This window comes from Neovison vison, chromosome 13 (assembly GCF_020171115.1).
Source record: "Neovison vison isolate M4711 chromosome 13, ASM_NN_V1, whole genome shotgun sequence".
In the NCBI taxonomy this organism is placed as follows: Eukaryota; Metazoa; Chordata; class Mammalia; order Carnivora; family Mustelidae; genus Neogale; species Neogale vison.
This window is the reverse complement of record NC_058103.1, coordinates 96,381,566-96,402,651: the sequence shown is the minus strand read 5'-3', so window position 1 is coordinate 96,402,651 and position 21,086 is coordinate 96,381,566. Positions and strand designations below refer to the sequence as shown.

The window sequence follows — 21,086 nt, the reverse complement described above, 5'->3', positions numbered from 1 at the left end:
ATGTCATTTGCAAATATCTTCTCCCATTCTGTCAGTTGTCTAATATAACCATTATTTGGGTCCTGAAACCCAAACCTCTCTCCCACTTAAGATGATAATAAACCTATTTCTGCTTTTCAGAACTGGCTTCAATTCTTTCACCTCCCTCCTCAGGCCATGAGCTAGTTCCCTTTAATTTGCTCCTCTGTGCCTTTCTGCGGAGTTCTTCCTATCTTGATTGCAAGCCCAGCCAGTATGCCTGCCTCCTACCATGGCAATAGGAGGAGTAATGGCGCCACTTTCATCTGTGCTGGTTATAAAAGCTCCTGAGAGTCCTTGATACGCCAAAAAACCTCTGCCTTGTCTTGAGGGCAGGGAAAGAAAGGACCCACTAAATAATCGTGAACTACCCTGAGAACTTTGAGCCAAATGTGAAAGGTCTAGGTCTTCCTCTTCAAAGCCAAGCTCCTACAAAGAATTCTTTACCTATGTGTCCACACCTTCCCCTCATTCTTCAACCCACCCCTGTCATCTTCCTTACATTTCCTGCTTTAAATGCTGGTGAAGGGTCAGCAGCCCCTGAGGAATCAAACTGGCTGTCAGGACAAGTAACTGCCATGATGCTTCCTTTTCCAGTTCCTCCACTCATTGGATTCCATTCTCAACTTTTTACACACAGGGCCTGTCCTTAAATTCTTTCTCTGTGCATGCTGTTTCCTGAGTATCCTTCTCCAAACCAACGTTAACCACCATATTGTGTGTTGTTGTTGTGTTTTTTTTTTTAATTGTAGTTGACACACAATGTTCCATTAGTTTCAGGTGTACAACATAGAGATTCAATAAGTCTATACATTACGTTGTGTTCGCCACAAGTGTAGCTCCCAGCTTGTCACCATACATACAATTACCTCTTTTTCGTTTGAATCTTTCTTTCATTTGAATATTTCTCCTGAACCCTTTCTTTCGTTTGAAGCTTTCTCCTGAACCCCAGGACACTGCATTTCCCAGTAGTAAACACATCCAACACATAAAAAGCCCAGGCTAGATATGTCACATTTCTGGCGGGACAACCAAATAGGCAGGGCATCCTGGCACATTCTACCCTCTCTTTTCCCTCCTTCCAATCACCAATCACCAAACCCTCCATTCTTGCCTGGCCACGTAACCTTTCCAAGATCGGAACCTCTGTAAGGACAAATATGACCGAGTGAATCAGAAATTCAGTCAAAGGTTCCCCTTGTACAAGCAGGTTCGGAAGGTAAACAAACTTGAAGGCCTATCATTCCAGCAGTTCACAGGTTTGGGCTACTTTCTACAAACCAGAATCTACAACCTCAGTGTAAGGTTTCAGGTAGACACCTCATACTGCTGCCCTCTGGTTTTCCAGGTAAGCAACCAAAGAGCACGAAAGGGTCTGGTAGATTCTTGCTAGAAATGGCAAGACAACTATCACTACGTTATAGGGACAGAGTTTTGGAAAATATTCAGTTGGGCTCTCTTTGGGTGGAATGGATGTCTGCGCCTTTGGAGCTCAAGGGTCCCCAGGTCGCAGCTTTACATTATTCGAAAAGGCACTTGTGACTGTGGGGTAAACAGTGTCCGGAACCGTGAGCGCAGTCGCTCTCCTCACTGGGCTCGGGGCTCCCCGGGCGGGGGCTAGATCCCGCACCGCGGAAGGATCGCTACCGCGGACCCTGGCCTCAGGTAGACGATTCTGGCCCGACACTGCGATCCGAATACACCTCCGGGTACCACTCTGCTCCGTGTGAAATGCCCTAGCGAGAAGCGCACTAGCTTTTTTCCCCACGAGGTGCCTGGGGAAGAACCGCAGGAGCAAGCTATTCCTGACAAAAGAGCCTGTCAAACCACACCCGTGCACCCCGATCTCAAGAAGCCCTTGGCTCGCGGTGGCATCTTCGTTGTTCCTGTATTGGTCCACAGAAGGTGCGACTTGTCCGGAAGCTGATCTCGGAACAGGTCCAGGCTGGAGCGGTCCTCAGCCTAGGTGCATTTAGACTTGGGCGGCGTTGGCTTTATTTGGCTCTACACGGGAGGCGGGGGGTGTGTCCAAAAAACAGAAAAACTGGGCTCGTCCGGGATTTGAACCCGGGACCTCTCGCACCCAAAGCGAGAATCATACCACTAGACCAACGAGCCGGCTCTGAAGGCGGGCTTTCCTCTTTTGGAATGTTCATTCATCCTATTAGCTGCCTCACACTGTTTTTGATGCTGCTCGTAAGCCCAGCGATTTCCTCCAGACCCCCAAAACATCAGTATGCGCATTCGGATGAACCTGACCCACCCCGTTCCGGAGGTAGGAATGCTCATGAAGAAGCTCAGGCTGAGCTGTGAGTCTGTCCGTGACCCTTCTGAGGTGGGGTCTGGCTGCTTAGATGGTTGGGACCAGAACCATTCATTGCAGGCACCCAGGGGTGTAAGGATAAAGGAACAATAAGAACCACCCACCTCACTAAAAGGCAAAGGTTACCTCCAGGACCAGTGGAAGACCTCGACACTATGGCCTCTATGGGGGTCAAATCCTAGAACCACTGTCTTAGCTCGCTCTGCTCTCCCTCTCTCTTTCAACACTTGCATGCATGCTTTGGCTGTTTCCTTTCAGCCTTATTTAATAAACTTTGTGCTTTAGGTCTGGATTTAAGGTACGCTTCATGGGCCGGCCGAAGGTGACCTCGGGGAAGAATTGCCCGCTTCCTATACCCTCTTTTAAAGAAGGCTGGACCCCTGCTTCTCTATCACCCAGAAGGTGGTGGGTGGAGAGGGAAGGGAGGACTTTGTCCTTACTCTGCAAGGCTTTCTGCTTGGGGAACGAAGTTCTTGGGCTCTGACTTGTCTGCCTTGGTCACATTATCTGCCCTTGCGGCTAACATGTTCCTGGCACAGGGTACAGACTCGGTAAATGGCTATGGAATCTCCTGAACCAGGCACCAGACTCCTGGGCCGCCTACCAGAGGAGAGAAAAGGAGAAGAGGAGCGTTCCCTTCCCAACCCTCCCACAAGTGGCCACTTTCTATTTGTTCTGGACTTCAAGTTGGGCATTTACAAGAGCTTGGGGGCCCAGAGAGGAGTTGCCTCTCGCCCTCCAAGTTGTTAACAGAGAGTGTTAAAGGACGGAGGAAAGGGTTAGCCAAGGTCAGCTTCAGGAGACCTGGAGGATCTCAGGCCCAGGTCACCACCCCAATCATAATCTACAAGACCTGGAGAGGTTCATTTTATGAATCCAAGCAGACTGGAGACAATGAGGCTGCTGCCATGTCTTCCATCCTTCTCTTCTGTAAGGCACCCTCACCCCACCCCACTTGACCCCAGGCCTCCCTCCACTCCGGGCCCTGCTGTGGCCCGAGCTCAGGGACTTGTCAGGACTGAGGCTGAGGAGCATGTACCATGGTGCTTACATCCTAGTTTAGGCCTAGTCAAGAACACAGTTCTTTGTTACTCGGTTGTTTGAGGGTACTTCCTTCAAAACAAATTCCTTTCGAGTCTGAATTAAACTTCAGAGGTAAAGGCCAGTTGGCCACAGTTTTTAAAACAAGGAATTCAACACTTAAAAAAACAGCCTGTGAAGTGGCTCTATAGCTCAGGGGTTAGAGCACTGGTCTTGTAAACCAGGGGTCGCGAGTTCAAATCTCGCTGGAGCCTGTGGGGGTTGATTATTTTCCCACATTATTCTCCGTTTTTGTCCACTTATTGAAACAGACTTGGAGGGGAAAAAAAGCACTGTGTGATCTTTCTGGGAAAATCGGATCCTGGAGATCCAGAACAGAAGATCATAGAATCTGGGCTCCCGTGATCCTGAGGGAAAAGTGGGGTGTCTACCTTCCAGTAAGCAGGAGAGGAATCAGATTACTCAAGTCTGCTGGAAGACAGAATGAGGGTGGCAGGAGTCGACACCTCCCTGTTTGCGGAACAGGGCAACGTAGGCCTATTGACAGCCATGACCCCGTGGGCGTGAAGTCCTGCGCACTTCCCAAGTGCCGGCGGGCGCCGGGTTTCTCCCGTGCCTCTGCAGCCACCGGTTCTCGAGTTAATTCGGCGGCGTAGTCCAGAAGCTGGGCGGATACGCCCCCATCGGGCTTCTACCCTGCTTCCATGATCACTTTCTCAGACTCAGAGTCCGCGTCTGACGCCCCAGGTTACTCCCCGGGATTCGACTGGTTATCGATAAGACTCTCTGGGGACTTGGTGGGCTTCAATTTTAGTCTGAATCGCAAATACAAAGGAGCCAGACGTCTCACCTGCCCTTTACTATAGCCACAAAAATCTGTTGCTAAGAGAGTGATGCCGCGCCCTTCGGTAGCTCAGCTGGTAGAGCGGAGGACTGTAGAGGGAAACAGTTGCGGTCATCCTTAGGTCGCTGGTTCGATTCCGGCTCGAAGGAGGTGCATTGCATTTTAACGATGTCTCCTACTCAATTTCCTGAACGTTTTATCCTCCCAATCGGATGACCTGAACATTTAGATTCTATTTTCAGGCAACAAGAGAGCAGCATTCCGCCTGCCAAGAAACTTCACTTACCTTCTTTGCGATCATGCGGTAGATGTGCTTTAGTTTACTCGGTTTACTGGCAAATGTAAACTAATGGCTTTCGTATTAGATTTGAATGTTACCTCCTAAACTTTAGGGCCAGTTTAAGTTGATTAAATAGTGGGTAACATCCCTCGACCTCACCAGACACCTACACTTTTTCATAAGCGTGAATAATGTATGCTAGAGAAATCAGAGGTTAAGGAAAGTCCGCCCTTGGAAAGGATAAATACACAATAGAGAATAAGCAATGCAAAAGTCTAAATATACATATGGAGCTGTTGATTCATTAATAAGGGGGAAATATTGATTTAAACGAGAGGATATTGTTTCATCACCGGATTAGAAAATGTTGATTAATATTTAATACTGACCGGGGTGTAGTGAGAAGGACATTCTTTGTAGAATGTTGTTTCTGGAGGGCACTGTTTCTGGAGGGCACTGAGCATTATAAATCAGGAACCTTAAAAAAGATAGTGTTTGGCCAAGTATTCTATCCTACTTCTATACATTTATCATTTATACATGAAAAAAGGAAATACGGTAAAATATACTTATTTGTAGGTGATCTGTATTCTTTATATTTTTATTTTTTCTTTCAAAATATATCACGTGTATACATTAAATTAATTTTTAAAAAGTGTTTTACCTTTACAAAATGAAGGTGAAACATACTCTGTGCCACTGTGGAAGACATTTTAGCAGTTTCTTACAAAATTAAACACACTCTTATCATGTAACCCAGGAATCATGTTCCTAGGTAACTACCTCAATGAGTTGAAAGGTATGTCCACACAAAAACCACAATAAACTGTGGCACATTGATACAAATGGAATATTTATTCAGCACTAAGAAAAAATGAGACACCGAGCCATGAAATAATAGGGAGAAACTTTAAATGCATCTTACTAAATGCAAGAAGCCAATCTGAAAAGGCTACATATCTGAAAGATACAAAATTATGGAGACAGTAAATAGATCAGTGGTTGCAAATGATTAAAGGCAGGGAGGGATGCATTGGCAAAGCACAATTTTTAGGGCAGTGAAACTATTCTGTATGATTCTAGAGTGTAATGGTGGATATATGTAATTATACAGTTGTCAAAATCCATAAAGTACATAGTACAAAGAGTAAATCCTCATGTAAACTGTGGACTTGAGTTGATAATGATATATAATTGTTGGTTCATTAATCGTAACAAATGTATCTCACTAGTGCAGCAGGTCTTGATGGTAAGGAGGCTATGCGTTGGGTAGGGAGGAGAGAAGGTACGTAGGAACTCTGTATTTTCTTACCCAATTTTGCTGTGAACCTAAAACTTCTAGTCTTGGTCAGTTCAGGATGCTCTAACAAAAATATCTTTGTAGCTTACACCAAAAATGTATTGCTCACAGTCCTGGAGACTGGGAAGTCCAAGATCTAGATGCTGACAGAGTTGGTGTCTGACAAAGCCCTGCTTATATAAGACGGCTGACTTGTCACTGTATCCTCACATGGCTAAGAGAGAAATCTCTCCATTTCTGAGAAAAATATGGTCTCTTTTGTGAAAACCATAGGTGCCCGTGATCTTCTTGGTGAGAGGTGGGTGAAAAGGAAGGGAACATCAAAGAGGAGTCATTGAAGTGAAATGAAGGGGCCTGGGAGAACATGGAAGAGGATTTTGAACGATGAGGGGAAAAATCATAAAAAGGAAGGCACAATCAAAAAGTGATGTGAAAAAAACCCAAGACATTGTTTCTTGCAGAGTCTTAGTTCCCTCCTCCCTTTATTTCACTCATTCCTCATGACACTCCTAGGAAGTTCCTCTACCTTCTCCAGGGGAGCTGCCTGCTCAAATGCAGGAGTAGGACTGTAAGGAACAGGGGCTGTAAATGGCTGAAAATTGCAGTGGGATAACCCTTCTAAGAGGACACCACCAAGCAGTCCCTGAGTACATCATCTCCTCTTTCATGCTCAGAGTCAGGTTCTGCACAGATATTGCAGCTGAGTGGTTTAGAGACCTGGACAGTCTCCAATATAAGTAGATTCATTTGGAAGGAACTGGGGAGTGGCTAAGCCAACACCATTCACAGCACACAGTCCCTGGGCCCTATGTAAGGAGTCAGTCAAGAATCAGTTTACAAACCCACCTGCAAAGTCAAAATCAAAACAACTATTTACCTACCCAACACCACCCCATGGAGCAATGATGCCTGAGTGAGAGCTTGAAGGCTGGGAAGTATTGGGTTTCTAATTCATCATATTCAATTACAAAAGTAATGTAATTGGAACCAAAATAGAGTCTGCGCAGGTTGTATCTCAGAATATAGAGCTGCAGCTCTTAAATGAGTGTCAGTGGTGGACTGATGGGGGGGGGTGGCGGGGAGGGCAATTTCTGGGAAGTCTTCCTGACCAGATGATGACTAAGCCACCTCATAAGAATGAATCAGTGTGAGTGTGGATTTTAGAAGAGGAAGACCAAAAACGTTTCCGATTGAGGGAACACAAAAGCAGTGCAAAAGCTCGAGTTTTTGGAAAGCCCAGTGCAAATACTAAGCCTGGGAGGGAGTATCAGAAGAGCAGGAGAATCTGAAGCAGTAAACCAAGGTAGTTTAGGGAAAGAGGAATTTCAAACAGATACTGTTACATAGTCTTCTTCAAACTACCTTCTAACAAACAGAGTTTAGGGATTTGTGGCTAGATTAAAATGCAGCAATGGCAGCGGTGGGATTCGAACCCACGCCTCCGAAGAGACTGGAGCCTAAATCCAGCGCCTTAGACCGCTCGGCCACACTACCAACTGTCATGAAGCTTTTCTCCCCCCATCTCTAAGTTATTTACCCATCCCAGCCTGCAGGCTCAAAATTCCAATCTTTTCCTTCATGGTTAGTAGGCTTCTCCGCAGCGTTTTCATTCATCCCTACAGATCTGATTAAATACAGGAAAGGAGGAATCATCGTATTCTCACCCGCCTGGAAAGTGAGCCACAAGGTAGTCAGCGATTATCAGCGTGAACGTCCTTGAGAGATCTCTACCTTTTCTTTAACCTAGGCAATAAGACGAAGAAAAAATAAAAATCCCGCCGGCGACTTATTACAGGTAATTAAAGAAGACTGAATAAGGAACTCCTTGCTGTTGAGTCATTAGTTTGTGGCTGAGTCTCAGCGCGAATGAGGTCGGAGTTCAGATCCAGCAGGAGGCCAGGCTGCCACCGCGTTCCCCGGGAACTCCCCGGTCGCCTCCTCCTCCAGGTTCAGTCAGAATGGAGAGACTGGGTCTAGTTGGGACCATCGTAGTCAGTAACCACCGTACGCTGTCCTACCCGAACCGTTTCCCTTAGATAGGGACCAAAATGACCCCCCTCCCGGGCAAGGGAGGTTTCATTCCAGGAGCGTCCCCAACCTAGAAAGGGGTGGGTTCCGGGCTTCCCTTGGGTCCAGAAGCCGCTATCGCCACGCGCTTTCTTTTGAGAGGAGAGGAGGGAAAGCTAGGAAGAAGTTTCATGAGTGATACCTGCATTGTCCTGACCCAAAGTGTGATCTCCTACCTGTCCATGAACTCTACTCTGCCCAAAGCCCTGGATGCTGTCTTAACTCTATTCATATTTTTGCTATTTCTGGTTGGCCACTTCTGGGTCTCTGGAGCCAGAAATTCTCCCAGGAGTCTACGTTTTCGATCTTCAAGGGCCCGTCTCCCAGCTCTCCCACCTCCTGCTTCTCCTTGCCTGAGGGCTCTCTGAGGTCTTTCCCCAAGTCCTGGTGGCCTGGGGTAGGGGGGTGGGGAGGTTCGCTGGGTGTGCGCGGAAAGAGAAAAAGTTATTCTTCCCTGGATCTTCACGGAGCGAAGGTCCTGCTAGCTCCCGTCCTCGCTGCTATGGGAGGGGGCGACGAACAGAAAAGACGTTCCAGAAAAGCTGCTTGGAAATAGGGAGCAGGGAGCATCCGGTGGCTGTAGACCCAGGCGGACAATTGGGGCCAGGAGAAGGTTGAGTTGCGCGAAGGAAAGGGCCTGGACTGACCGGGGTTGGAGGCGGGGTCTTCCTGGGCGTCCCATCAGCATCCCTTTCCCCCCTCCCCCCACCCACCCCACCCCGGGCAGGCTCGCTGCCTGCTGGGCCTTACCCCCTCCACCCTGCCACCTCCACCCCTATAGCACCCGACCCCTCCTTGCTGACAGACAATATAGTAAGTGCTGCCTTTTTGCCTCCTGCTTTCCCCCTCTCTAGTTCTAGTTCATGAGCACTCTGAGCTTCCCTGGCAGACATGGGTGTCCACCCTTAGGCTCCAACCAAGTTCTTTTTCTCTCCAGAAGCTCCCAGAGTCAGGAGCCAGGCACAGGCTTGGAAGTTGTCAGCAGTGAAGGCCATGGGCACCATCCTGTCTACCGGGGTGGTCGAAGGTGTGGCTTCTGGGTCCTACACACTGGAGGCAGAGGGATTCAAATACCTGTAGCCAGCCCTTTTGGCTGAAGGGTATGACTTCTAAGAAATTTCACTTTGTGTTTCAGAATCCTCAGAAGAAAGCCAGTGTGAGCTGACTGCCTTCAGCACTACACAGAAGTCTTTGCCACTATGGAAAGACTGATGTGGGAAAACTGGTGTTAATCTCAACTTGGAGAGAACCCAGAAGTTATGTGTAACTACCTCAGTAAGATAAGGAAGCATCAGTCCAAAAGGGAGAAAAGAACCTGGGGCTTTTTATGACTTGAAAGAAGTGGGGCGGAAATGGGAAGGGAGAGAACAAATATTTAAAATATCGGTTGAGGGGGCCTGGCTGGTTTGGTGGGTGGAGCACCTTTGATCTCAGGCTGGTGAATTCAAGCCCCAGGTGGGGCAAGGAGTCTACTTAAAATAATTATTAAAACAAGTTTTAAAAATTAAAATGTCAGTTGAAATATTATGCCTCCTATTGAGCCAGACAAGAAACTCAGGGTCTATGGATAGGTCTTGGGAAAGTCTTATTTACACTTTTGATGAGATCTTCAGATGTGATTACACAGGCATACTTGTGTTTGTGTATGTTAGGGCACATACACATTTGAATAAACCACAGTTTGTGTAACAAGGTTTAAACTAAAACAACAACAACAGAGATTCTCGTAAGATGGAAGTGACCTGAGCCCTTCTTGATCAGGCCAGAAAAAGAACCAGTCAACAGGAAAAAACCTGGTCATTACAGCAGAGCTCCGTTATATCATGGGATGCTGCATGTTTGTGCCTACCTTGAACTCCCTGGATCCTTCAATGGCGAAAGGAGCCTTGGTCTATACCCTTGAAGAAATGGATCCTATGTTGGACCCCTAACCAATCAGAGAGGGATACCCTGCTTCTAGATTGATTGTCTACAGCTTCCCCATGCCAACAGCCTTCAGTCAAGGCCCACCTGAAACCTTCCTTTTTTCCACTATAAAACTTTCCCACTTCTCTGTGTGCCTTTGAGTGTCTGCCGAAACTCAAGTGGCAACAGCTGACGTCCTTGCGATAGCAAGCTCTGAATAAATAGCCTGTTCTTGTTGTCATTTAGCTCCACACTAGAATGTCTGAATAAATAGCCTGTTCTTGTTGTCATTTAGTTCCACACTTCATTTATTTCCACACTAGAGTTAAAATTTTGCAAAACAAAGAGTTGAGGGAAAATGGAAGAATCAGAGACAAATAAAAGAGAAAAATGATTAAGAACAACCCTAGGATCGCTAGTAGGGGTCAAGTTAAAAGTCAAGAATTTCTAATTGTCCAGAGCACTCTGGAACATGCCTTTTTGATGTTGTTTTCTGGAAGGGACTAGTGGAATGGGGTCCTAAGTCAGACCAACCCAAGTGAGCTGAGGGCAGTGTGTGGCTGGAAGAATGAGAGAGGTAGATGCAAGATCCTGAGACAAACTTCAGGGGTAGGAAATAGACTGTATTGGGTGCCTTGGTGGCTCAGTGGGTTAAGCCACTGCCTTCGGCTCAGGTCATGATCTCAGGGTCCTGGAATCGAGTCCCGCATCGGGCTCTCTGCTCAGCGGGGAGCCTGCTTCCCTCTCTCTCTGCCTGCCTCTCCATCTACTTGTGATTTCTCTCTGTCAAATAAATAAATAAATAATCTTAAAAAAAAAAAAAGGGGGGAAATAGACTGTATGTAGATAGGGTCTGTTGGGGAAAAGTTTATTTATCCTGTGAGAAGAGTGAGGAGCCTGCCTCTGAAGATGATCTCTGTGAACAAGAGACAAAAAACAACATCAGGCCCGTGGTTGTTACCCTGGCTTCTCTCCTCTTGGAATGTTCCTTTGAGCATTTTAAATTCCTTTTAGATGTGTGACAAGCAGTGTATGGGTTATATGGAAGAAATCAGTCCATACAGGGAATAGAAGTGAGCTTGCCGAATTGTGGCAAGATGAGGATGAGGAAACAGAGTCTAGAAAAAGGTAAGAGGAGCCAAGAATGCAACAGGAGAGTAAGAGAGGAGGAGAAACAGCAAGCAGGGGCTGGAGGAGAAAGCTGTTGGGGAGACAGTTTTGACGGGTTAGCAATTTTGCTCTAGGCTGGTGTCTCTGAATAAAAGGACAATAATAAAGATGGTAATAACAATGAGGATAGTAATGAACCCTCATCTCCAAAACAAGGATACTTCCTCTCTGCAAGGCTAAGTAACTGACCCAGGTGTTTTCTAACCACTACACTACATACTCAGTGACTGCACACATCAACACCACCTATGAGTCCACATTTGTTTTGGTTTGATTTTTCTGCCCCAGAGAAACAATCAAGCACCCTGCCATTTTCTTAAGAATTACGACACCTGTCTTTAGGTCCAAAGGGATGACCATGCTGATTACCTTGGAGGTTTCCACCAAAAAAATGCTTTGTGTGGGCAAACGGTTGACAAAAACCAGTTCTGGATTCTCCAGAGCAGAGCAGTCAGTTCAAAGACTTGCAGTTCTCTTGCAGACAAGGAGAGAGAGAAGGACTGAGGTTTGGGCCCCACGGGAGCACTGGGAGAAGCCACTGTTGTCAAGCACAGAAGATCCTATCACCTTCTTGGCCCTAAACAGCTGAATATGTTCGTCTTATCTTAGGACCTTGTGAGGCCTCTCCATGACTTGGCCCTGAACCAAGAATATCTGCCATAAATGCCCAATTTTGCCTATCTAGAGATTTTTCTTTCTTAAAAATCTGTAAGTGCAGCGGCATCATGTTTTACATTGACACCGTGAGAATTACAGGACACAGTAACCACTGTGAACCCAGTAACCAGGTGAACTGCGTGTGGTATCTCTCCCTACTAGATGTTGTGGGGGGAGCCCCACATGTGGGGCCATGATCTGATGGAAGCCAGTGGTGCTTTAGGTGAAAGAATTCACCTGAAGCAGAACAAAGGAGTTAGAAAAATTTATTGACTACACCTCAAGGGAGCTGGAGGCAGGAGAGCAAAGGACAGACTGTCTGCAAGGAGGCAGCGGGGAAGGACTGTATGTAAAGGGGAAGGGGAGCCTGGGTGGCTCAGTCAGTTAGGCGTCTGCCTTCGGCTCAGGTCATGGTCCTGGGGTCCTGGGATTGAGCCCCACATCAGGCTCCCCACTTAGCAGGGTGTCTGCTTCTCCCTCTGGTCCTCCCCCCTCTCCTGCTCTTTCTCTCACTCTCTCAAATATATAAATAAAATCTTTTTAAAAAGAGTGGGAGGAGGTGAGGAGATATGGGGAAGGTATGGAATTTTCCCTTTTTGGTAAGTGTGCCTGGTTTTAAGTAACCAATTGGTCAATTAGGGCTTATGAATACGTTGACATGGGTCACCTGATGTGCCTGTCTGTATTTAGCCAGGGGGTTATCACTGGCCCTTTTGTCTTGATCAGGTTTCTATTGCTCAAGCCTGCTGCCTGAAAGGGGCATCTACACTGTGGACATCCGGGGCCCTGGGGCCTCAACCCAGCCAGAATCAAGGAGTAGTGGGAGGTTCTTGGTTTTGTCATGAGAAATAAATCAAGGACAGAAATGCAACACAGCAGATGAGCACGAAGCACACCCAGGAAAGTTTATTAAGGCAAAAAATACACTCTTAAGATATGATAACAGGTGAGCTCAAGAGAGAGTACTGCATCCCTGGGGTTTGGGTTCCTATCTTTTACCTGCAGGTGCTAACTAGGGAGTGGGAAATTCATTTGTTGGGGGCCAAAAGCAGGGTTTCCACTTCTTCTTTGTAACTGGGTCAGGGGTTTCTTGTCTTGGCATCTGCCATCTTGGGCCTGGATGGTTTGGTCCTGCTGCTTATGGACTGTTGCCGGAACAGGCCTCTGACTTTGACAGCTGGCCATGACTTTATCCTCGAGGACCTCCCAAGTATTCTGTGAGAACCTAATTATCTGCCTACTCTAATACAATGAATCACAGGTCTACAGATTTCTGACAAACTTCATGATCATGGGCAAATGAAAACATTAAAAAATAGTGGGTACAAGAGCAGGTGTGTGGGCAGAGAGTCTAAATCTTACTAAACAGAATTGGTTCACTCCTTGGGGTTGCATGAACGAGAGCTTTTTTCCAATGTTCTCATCTATTATTGTATTTGCAATAATAAAAAAAGTACAAGATCTTAAATTTTAGTTCCTGTTTACTAGCTTATATAAACAAGGTTTTCAAAAAGTGAAAATCCTTTTTTAAAAATTATATACATATTTTTTATTTTATTTATTTATTTATATTATTTTTATACCAAAGATGTATATAAATCTGTATATGTCTTTAAGGAAGGATTAAACTCTTTCTCCCCAATATCTCTTTTCCCTACTTGCTCCTACACCTCAACTTTTGTGAAGGAGGCATTAATTCCAAAATACAAAGTTAAGGTTTGGGGCTCTGAAATCAGAAAGGACAAAACCATGGTAAATCTCTTTTCACCTTCCCCAGATTTTACCACAATATTAAGTGAAAGGAGTGCATTATCTAATCTCCCCATCAGACACCCTCTCTATGCGCCTCTTACTTCTCAGGTGGGTCTCCCAGGCACCCAAATATCTGCAATTCTTAAATCTGCATCTTTTCTGGACACCAGAGGCACAGGAGGTAATGTCTCAGGAAAGTATCAAGATGAGAGACGCTAAGATGGCCTGGAGGTGGCTGTACTCAAAACTGAGTCTTTTAGAAGAGTTGGCAGAACATGAAGGAAATCTAACTTTGTGGGAGAATATCTTTTCACCCCGGTCAAAGTTCTATTTAATACTCCAGGATGCTGGCTTTACTGAGTGCTTGTACAAGATGAGTGGTAGAAAAAGCCTAACCAGGGGAAGGCTCCATAGCTCAGGGGTTAGAGCACTGGTCTTGTAAACCAGGGGTCGCGAGTTCAAATCTCGCTGGGGCCTGTGGTCCTTTTTTCCTCTAAATCCTGTTCCAGACTCCTTAGGAGTTAAGCCGGAAGGTCTGTCGAAGGGTGGGTTACCACGGCCGCAGATTCTCCCAGGCCCTGCGTTTGGCCTGAGGAGGAAGGCGTTCAGACTTTCCCTGATTTGCTCTCCTGTTCTGAATGCACCATAGCAGCTGATAAAGGACTCCTGTAGCTTGAGACTTAGGCTTTCTGAGAAAACAAGCACGCATTCCTTCCAACAGAAGGCACTCGATGACAGTTTTTCTGGAAACGCCTAGCGCCGGGAATGAGCCTTGAGGCAGAGTTAAAAAGCGTCTACAGGGCGGCTCGTTGGTCTAGGGGTATGATTCTCGCTTAGGGTGCGAGAGGTCCCGGGTTCAAATCCCGGACGAGCCCTGTTTTTTTTTTTTTTTTTTTTGCCTCGATTCCCGTGTTCACAGTATTTATGCCACAGCATTTTGCTCTCCCTATTCTGCTTTAGAAAGTTGCAACCGAAGGCTCCCTGGCCAATGGGAAATAGCGAAGCAGACACAGCCGCAAGCTAGCCTTTGATCTCTGTCTGACGAGCTGTTCTCGGCTCTCCCCGGCCGACTGGCGGGCGGGCAGGCCGGAGATCAGATCCCTCTGCCAGCTCTGCCTCCGTCACGAAATGGGAATGGTAACAATTTCCCGTCCCCTGCCTGACTCCCGGGATCTCTGTCAGTCACATAAAATACTGTATAGGAAATTTCTTGGAAACTTTATATAGTGCCAAATATACGGAGCTGTATTCTTTCCTGCAAAGGAACTGGGGCTGATGCATACTGACATTGTCAGGGTTTTACAAATGTTTGATGCATTACCCTTTAAAAGAATTTTTAGGTGTGGTCATATAGCAGTGTCTTTTTTCTTTTCCTTCCTTCCTTCCTCCCTCCCTCCCTTGCTCCCTCCTTCCCTTTCTCTTTCCTCCCTTCCTCCCACCCTCCCTCCTTCTCACTCCTGTTCTGGCTACACTGGCCTTCTGACTGTTTCTCAATTACATGGCCCTTATTTCCTGTTCTGGACCTTTCACTTGCTGTTTCCTCTTCTTGGGATATTATTTCCTCAGATATTTGTATAACTTTCTCACTAATTCCTCCTGTACTCAAATGTCACCTCTTTAGAGACAACCCTCCTTGATCACCCTTTCCAGAATAGCCTCCAATTGTCACTATTCCCTACATTCTTTTTTTCTTTGCAGCGCTTATCAGCATTTGACGTGATTATGCACATTTGCTTCTTTTTTTCTTCTCTTTCCCCCCTATTAGGATATAAGCTCCAGAAGGCCAAAGATTTTATTATGCTTGCAGCTGTTCCCTAAGCACTTAGCACTGTGTATGGTAAGTAGTGGGTGATTAATGTGTGAATGAATGAATGAATGAATGAGCGTTGCCATTTTCCTAGACACACCTGCTGGCCTCCAGAAGCCACAATTAAATAGCATTTATTTCTGGCTTTTGTAGATTCGTATTAAAATCTTCCCAAAGGATAGGAGCCATGACTATGGACTTATATTAGAAATGGAAAACCTAACTTGATCGTCTCTCCACTTGGGCCCTGGTACCCAATTCAGGCTTCTTCTCAGAGAGATATTACCAAATTGCTTATCTGCACAAGAATTACAAATGTCTGTATTGATAAATAACAAGAACTTTCATATAGATTTATTTGTTCTCTGGGGCTTTCTGTAGACAATCTCATCTAATCTGTAGTGGAATTTCAACCCAAATGGGAGAAAAGAAAGGGTAGGTCCTGTAGTCTCAAATGTGGCAAAATGTGTATTTAAGTTATGAAAACACTTAACATTTTTTGACCGCCAGACTCTGTGCTAAGCACCTTAGGTGTATGAAATAATTTTCATGAAACTTCTGTGAGGTAAGCAGTGTTATTATCTCCATTTTACATGTCAGGAAGTTGAGGCACAGAGAACATAAGCCACCTGCCCAAAGCCACACAGCTAGTAATGTGAGAAGTGGAACTCTGGTATTCTAAGAGCAGGGCTGGCCCCTTAGGACTCTCCCCAAATGACTGCCTTGCCTTCCTCAGAGGGCATCTGTCTTCTGCTTGAGGATGTCTTACAGTGTGTCAAGACTGGGTTACTCTTCCAGTCTGGTCAGTGGGCTTCCCTTGTGCGCAGGCATTATGTTTTGTTCATGTCTTTTGTACTCCTCAACGGTTCAACAGTGTCAATAACAAGACAAGAGATCAAACTTCGCTCTTTGGTTGAGTGAAGAAAGGCAAAGCAAAGGTTATAGGTTGATGATATTAAAGGACTAGCACTTTACCTCTGGGAAACCATGGGTTCAAAGCATCTAAAAAAAAATGAGAAATTGCAAAACAGTGCATACCTAGAGTCCCACCAACTAGAGAAGGCGGTTGGAGGCCGGGCGCGAAAGGAGCCCGAAGACATTCACTGCTCTAACATGGCTACCTCAATGCAATCATCGCTGTCACAAACGGTTTAAAAAAAAAAACAACAAAACGGATGGCAGCGGTGGGATTCGAACCCACGCCCCCGAAGAGACTGGAGCCTTAATCCAGCGCCTTAGACCGCTCGGCCACGCTACCTGCTGTAGCGATGAGCTGAAGCACATTCTCTACCCTTCTTCTCTTCCCCGCTCCCTCCCCCTCTGCCGTCCATCTTTTTGGAGTTTGTCTGGGGTTTTCTATCTCTTTTTTTGCATTCCTTCCTGCTTTGTGTGACTTTCTCTCTCTTTCCAAGCCGCAGTATTCGAGACTGATGGAAAGGGCCGTACCGCACGTCCTGTCCTGAGACAAAACAAGCCCCGTGAGGTCTAGGTGTTCGGGGTGCCTGCCCCGGGCCGGGCACAGGCTGCTCACCCGGAAGAGTCGGGACCCTCCTCCGTCTGGCGGGGCCCCTCACGGAGGCCGTCACGCGGCGGGAGCTCTAGCTCCACCAGCCGCGCGGAGTCTGCGGCCGGCCGGCGGCTGGGTGCCCGGACGCGCGGGGAGGCGCCGCGGGGAGCCGCGGAAGCTTTCCGCAGACGTTCCGTGGAACCTATGGCCGGGCCGGAGACTCCCGAGCCTGGTCGAACCCAGGAGCCGTCAGCAGTGTGCCGACGCCGGGAGGAGCCTCCCCATCGCCCCGCTCCATCGAGGGCCGCGGGCAGCCCTCAGGGCGGGGCGCGTCCTCCCCTCCCCACGCCCCCGGGGTCACCCTGCAGCCCCTGACCGTCCCTGAGGCGATGGCCTCCCACCACTCCCGCAGGGAAAATGTGTGGAAATTATTCTCGTTGATGCCTGGGTTTTCCCTGAGAAAAATCAGTATTCTAGGAGCCGCCTTCAGGCATTGGGGCGAGGGAGCCTGCAGTGATTGGTTCATCCACTAGGCGTCACCCCAAGCCCACAGTTGCAAAAAGAAGATTTTTTTTTTTTCTTTTTTCCCCAGCCATCTGTGGACGTGGCTAAAATTTTCTTTACTAAACTTTAGAAATGGGGAGGTAGTCGTGGGTGGCTCGTTGGTCTAGGGGTATGATTCTCGCTTAGGGTGCGAGAGGTCCCGGGTTCAAATCCCGGACGAGCCCAGTTTTTCTCCTCTTGTCACCATCAGGCTTCAGGGAGCACCTTCTACCTTCTATAGTTAATGGCACCGACGTATGCTCCACTAGTTCAGATTTATACACTTAATCTTTGTGTTGTTAAATCAGGATAAATGCCAGATGTTATTATAAATAATTTATATAGCATTTCTTTTAGAAAATCACTGTTTCTAAAGTCGATCATAATTTCTCTTCTGCAGTTTTTTGTCGTTATCCAAAAATCGTTCATTCAGGACTGGGCCAGGCCTATTTTATATCAATCATTTTGCATAACCCTCACTTTTCCTCCACTGCAATCACGGGAGCCCTTCTTTGGGTGCTGGGACCTCCAAGGGTCAGCAAGCAAGGTGTCTCATCACCTAAAGCCTGGGATCCCTCCCTCCTTCAGGCCTAACATTCCGGGGACCTCGTGCCTGGGGGGGTGGCGGAGTTTCGGATGCTATAGCACCGTGGGATGATCTTCTAACACGATGCTCAGGCCTGCCGGCATATTGGACTCACCTGTGGAGCTTTTCAATCATTGCAATTAAACTGGATTTTGTGAGGGTAGGCCCTTGACATGGCATCTGGATAAGTTTAGTTCTGGGTGCAACCATGTGTCAAACTTAGTTCCTCTGTGACCCTCCTAACCCAGGCCACAGAAACAGACTGCTAAGAGCAGGAAACTCCAAAAGAGAAGAGACCTCCCAGTGGGTCAGTGTGTGTGGTTTGAGGGGAACCTCAAACTATGTGTGGCTTTCAATCCTTACAGAAAGGACTAGATCCTAACATCACACCTTCCCACCACTCTCTACCTGCTGGGTAATTAGTCATGGATCACATCCTACTATTTCAGTCACATATGCCCTGACTCACCTGATGAATTAGCTAGAAACCAGAGGTATTTTTCACCTCACTCTTAGCTATGCTGCTGAGTCTTTAACTTCTGGTACTTCTTCAATATTTGGAAAAACCGCAAAACAATCTTGGAATCATCCATTAATCCTCTCTCTCAACAACCCACATTCAATCCTTTACCATATGATGTTGGCTGTACGGTTAGAATCTTTCCAGAATCCAGTCAGCATATAAGAAAATGACATCCTAATACCAAACCCCAAGTTTTTCTTAGTAAAAATATATGTAAAACAATGATTTTATTTTGGTCTAATCTGAATTCTTCCAGTTTTCAACAACTCCTTTTTGTATCTTGTCATTTCTGTCAGTACATTTGCTCAGAGTTTACTTTAGGTGCAGGCTTTTCACTGCATTTCTGAGGTGAGTTACTTCCTATAATAAAGTGGAAAATACTAAAAAAAAAAATCTTTCCAGAATCCAAACACTTAACTGACTCCACCCCCACTATAGCCCAAGCTGCCACCATCTCTCACCTGTGCTGCTGCAGTGGCCCCTTGCAGGTCTCTCTGGCTGGCCCTTGTGCCCCTTCAGGCTCTTTTTAACAAGACAGACAGAACAATCTCATTGAAACCTAGGTCAGAGCTGGTCACTGCTTAAAACTCTCTGTGGGTCTCCATTTCATTCAGCATAAAATCAAAGCTATTAGTCATGGCTTAAAAAAATCTCTGTGATTTTGCTACTTCTTGGACTCCCCTCACTTTGCTGACCTTATCTCCTACTACTTAGTTCTTCCAGGTGGTTGCATTCCAATGACATTAACCCCTAGTATGCAGAAATTCCCACCTCAGGGCCTTTGCATGTGTCCTTTTCTCTGTCTTTAATCTTGTCTCCCTCCTGCCACCATGGCTCAGTTCCTCACTGCATTTAAGACCCCTGCACGGATGTTACTATGTACCAGGAAGGACTTCTCTGACCACCTACATGAGCTAGCCCCCACCCTCTTTACTCTCTGTCCACCTTTCTCCACTCTGAGTTTCCTCTTTGCACATACCACCACCCGACTTTTGCTGCTGCTGCTGTTGCTTTTCTTAATTCTCCCTCTCCCATCACCAGAACGGAAGCTCCATGAGAACAGGGTTTTTATAACTGCTGACATCTCAGAGGCTGGAACAGTTTTTAGCACCTAGTAGATACCTGAGAAATATTTGGTTAATGCATTGTATGAATTGCTTTAAATCACAAAGTTATACAGGTTGATAAAGGATGCCTGATCCCATAGCACCCGGGGTACTGGGGACTTGAATGGAGAGAGGGCTTCTGCAGTGTGGAGAATGTGCCATCTTTGGGAAAGTCTGAGAGCGGGGGCATGCTTGGAAAATATTCTGTGGCAGCTCTCCTTTTGGGCCACAGTATGGCCCTATCAATGTTTTAAAGAAGGCTGGAAAGGCTCTTCCAGCCAGACATACAGGAGGGCACAAAGTAGGCTCTCGGGAGCTGTAAATTGGGTATCAGTGCCATTGATTGTTGTTGCATCCAGGCAGAGTTGCTTAAAAACAGGGCTGCTTTAGGCTTTGGTCACTTTCAGCCGATTCTGAACCAGATGGTGTTTGGGGGTCACACTGTAAGGTTGCACAGAGCAGGATCTTAAAATAATTGATCTGATAAGATGAAGAACAGATGTCCACACTAGAGACATCAGAGAGAAAGAGGAAAACTAAGGTTAGGGAAGGAATTGTACAACCAACGGGACTTCATAGCCTCATTTGATCAGGCTTTGTGATGAGGGATCACTGTGAATATGAGTCCTAAGGAAATATTGTTGGCATGCTGGGAGGATTTATTGAAGAGACAGTGGGAACTTCTGCTGGTCAGGAAACTTGATTGAACAGGCAGCGTCTGCTCTCTGGAGCTATGAATGCATGCTGGAGTCTGCCCCCTTGTGGACAAAACAAGTACTGCCATGGATTGTCCCTTTAGGGGTTTAAAGGAGAGACCATAGATAAAAAGCTTGAAGTGGGGGTGGGGGGGTGGGAGGTTGGGGTACCAGGTGGTGGGTATTATAGAGGGCACGGCTTGCATGGAGCACTGGGTGTGGTGAAAAAATAATGAATAATGTTTTTTCTGAAAATAAATAAATTGAAAAAAAAAAAAAAGCTAATTTCTGGGCATCCCACGACCTTTCTGCTGACCCTTCTGTGTGCATGATATAAAGGTGGAACTTATAGGGAAGAGAGCTGTGTTATCATCCAGGGATGGTGCTTATGCAGTTAAGCTGAAGCATATTTTTTAAGTAGGCTCCACACTGGGTGTAGCCAAAGAGGGGCTTGAATTCACAACCCTGAGATAGGGACCTGAGCTGAGACCAAGAGTTGGAGACCTAACCAACTGAGCCACCCATGTGCCCCTAAGATGAATTATTTAAGGTGAATAGGATCCCTTGGATCTGGAGGGAGAGGAAAAAATTGAGCCAGCGCTGCTAGCAAAACTCCGGAGTTGGTCTTTAACAGCTGAAGTGAGTTGTTCTGAGAGAGAATCTTAGATTTGAGCCTTGAGTAGCAGAGATGAACCAACATTCTTCTTTCCTTTCATTGATCTTTCTGATCTTATGTCCATGTGGTGGTACAGGGTTCTACCCAACGTATCACAAAAGATGACTGAGTCTTACAAAGAATAAAGAATAGCCCTCTGATACTATCATTAAAAAAAAAAAAACACAAAATCTTGGGGCACCTGAGTGGCTCAGTGGGTTAAAGCCTCTGCCTTTGGCTTGGGTCATGATCCCAGGTCCTGGGATCAAGCCCCACATTGGGCTCTCTGCTCAGCAGGGAGCCTGCT

At 46.5% G+C, this 21,086-nt stretch overlaps 8 non-coding genes across 8 annotated transcripts; 5 read left to right on the top strand and 3 right to left on the bottom strand.

Annotated features, from left to right (window-relative positions):
• Window positions 1-2,064: 2,064 nt before the first annotated feature.
• Window positions 2,065-2,136, bottom strand: TRNAP-UGG. Its single transcript has one exon. It is a non-coding gene; the product is annotated as a tRNA-Pro (tRNA).
• A 1,427-nt stretch (window positions 2,137-3,563) lies between these two features.
• On the top strand, window positions 3,564-3,636 carry TRNAT-UGU. The gene has a single exon. It is a non-coding gene; the product is annotated as a tRNA-Thr (tRNA).
• A 648-nt stretch (window positions 3,637-4,284) lies between these two features.
• Window positions 4,285-4,375, top strand: TRNAY-GUA. The gene is given in 2 exon segments: window positions 4,285-4,321; window positions 4,340-4,375. It is a non-coding gene; the product is annotated as a tRNA-Tyr (tRNA).
• Window positions 4,376-7,218: 2,843 nt separating this feature from the next.
• TRNAL-UAG lies at window positions 7,219-7,300 on the bottom strand. The gene has a single exon. It is a non-coding gene; the product is annotated as a tRNA-Leu (tRNA).
• A 6,461-nt stretch (window positions 7,301-13,761) lies between these two features.
• On the top strand, window positions 13,762-13,834 carry TRNAT-UGU. The gene has a single exon. It is a non-coding gene; the product is annotated as a tRNA-Thr (tRNA).
• Window positions 13,835-14,160: 326 nt separating this feature from the next.
• Window positions 14,161-14,232, top strand: TRNAP-AGG. The gene has a single exon. It is a non-coding gene; the product is annotated as a tRNA-Pro (tRNA).
• Window positions 14,233-16,340: 2,108 nt separating this feature from the next.
• Window positions 16,341-16,422, bottom strand: TRNAL-AAG. Its single transcript has one exon. It is a non-coding gene; the product is annotated as a tRNA-Leu (tRNA).
• Window positions 16,423-17,327: 905 nt separating this feature from the next.
• Window positions 17,328-17,399, top strand: TRNAP-AGG. Its single transcript has one exon. It is a non-coding gene; the product is annotated as a tRNA-Pro (tRNA).
• Window positions 17,400-21,086: the final 3,687 nt, after the last annotated feature.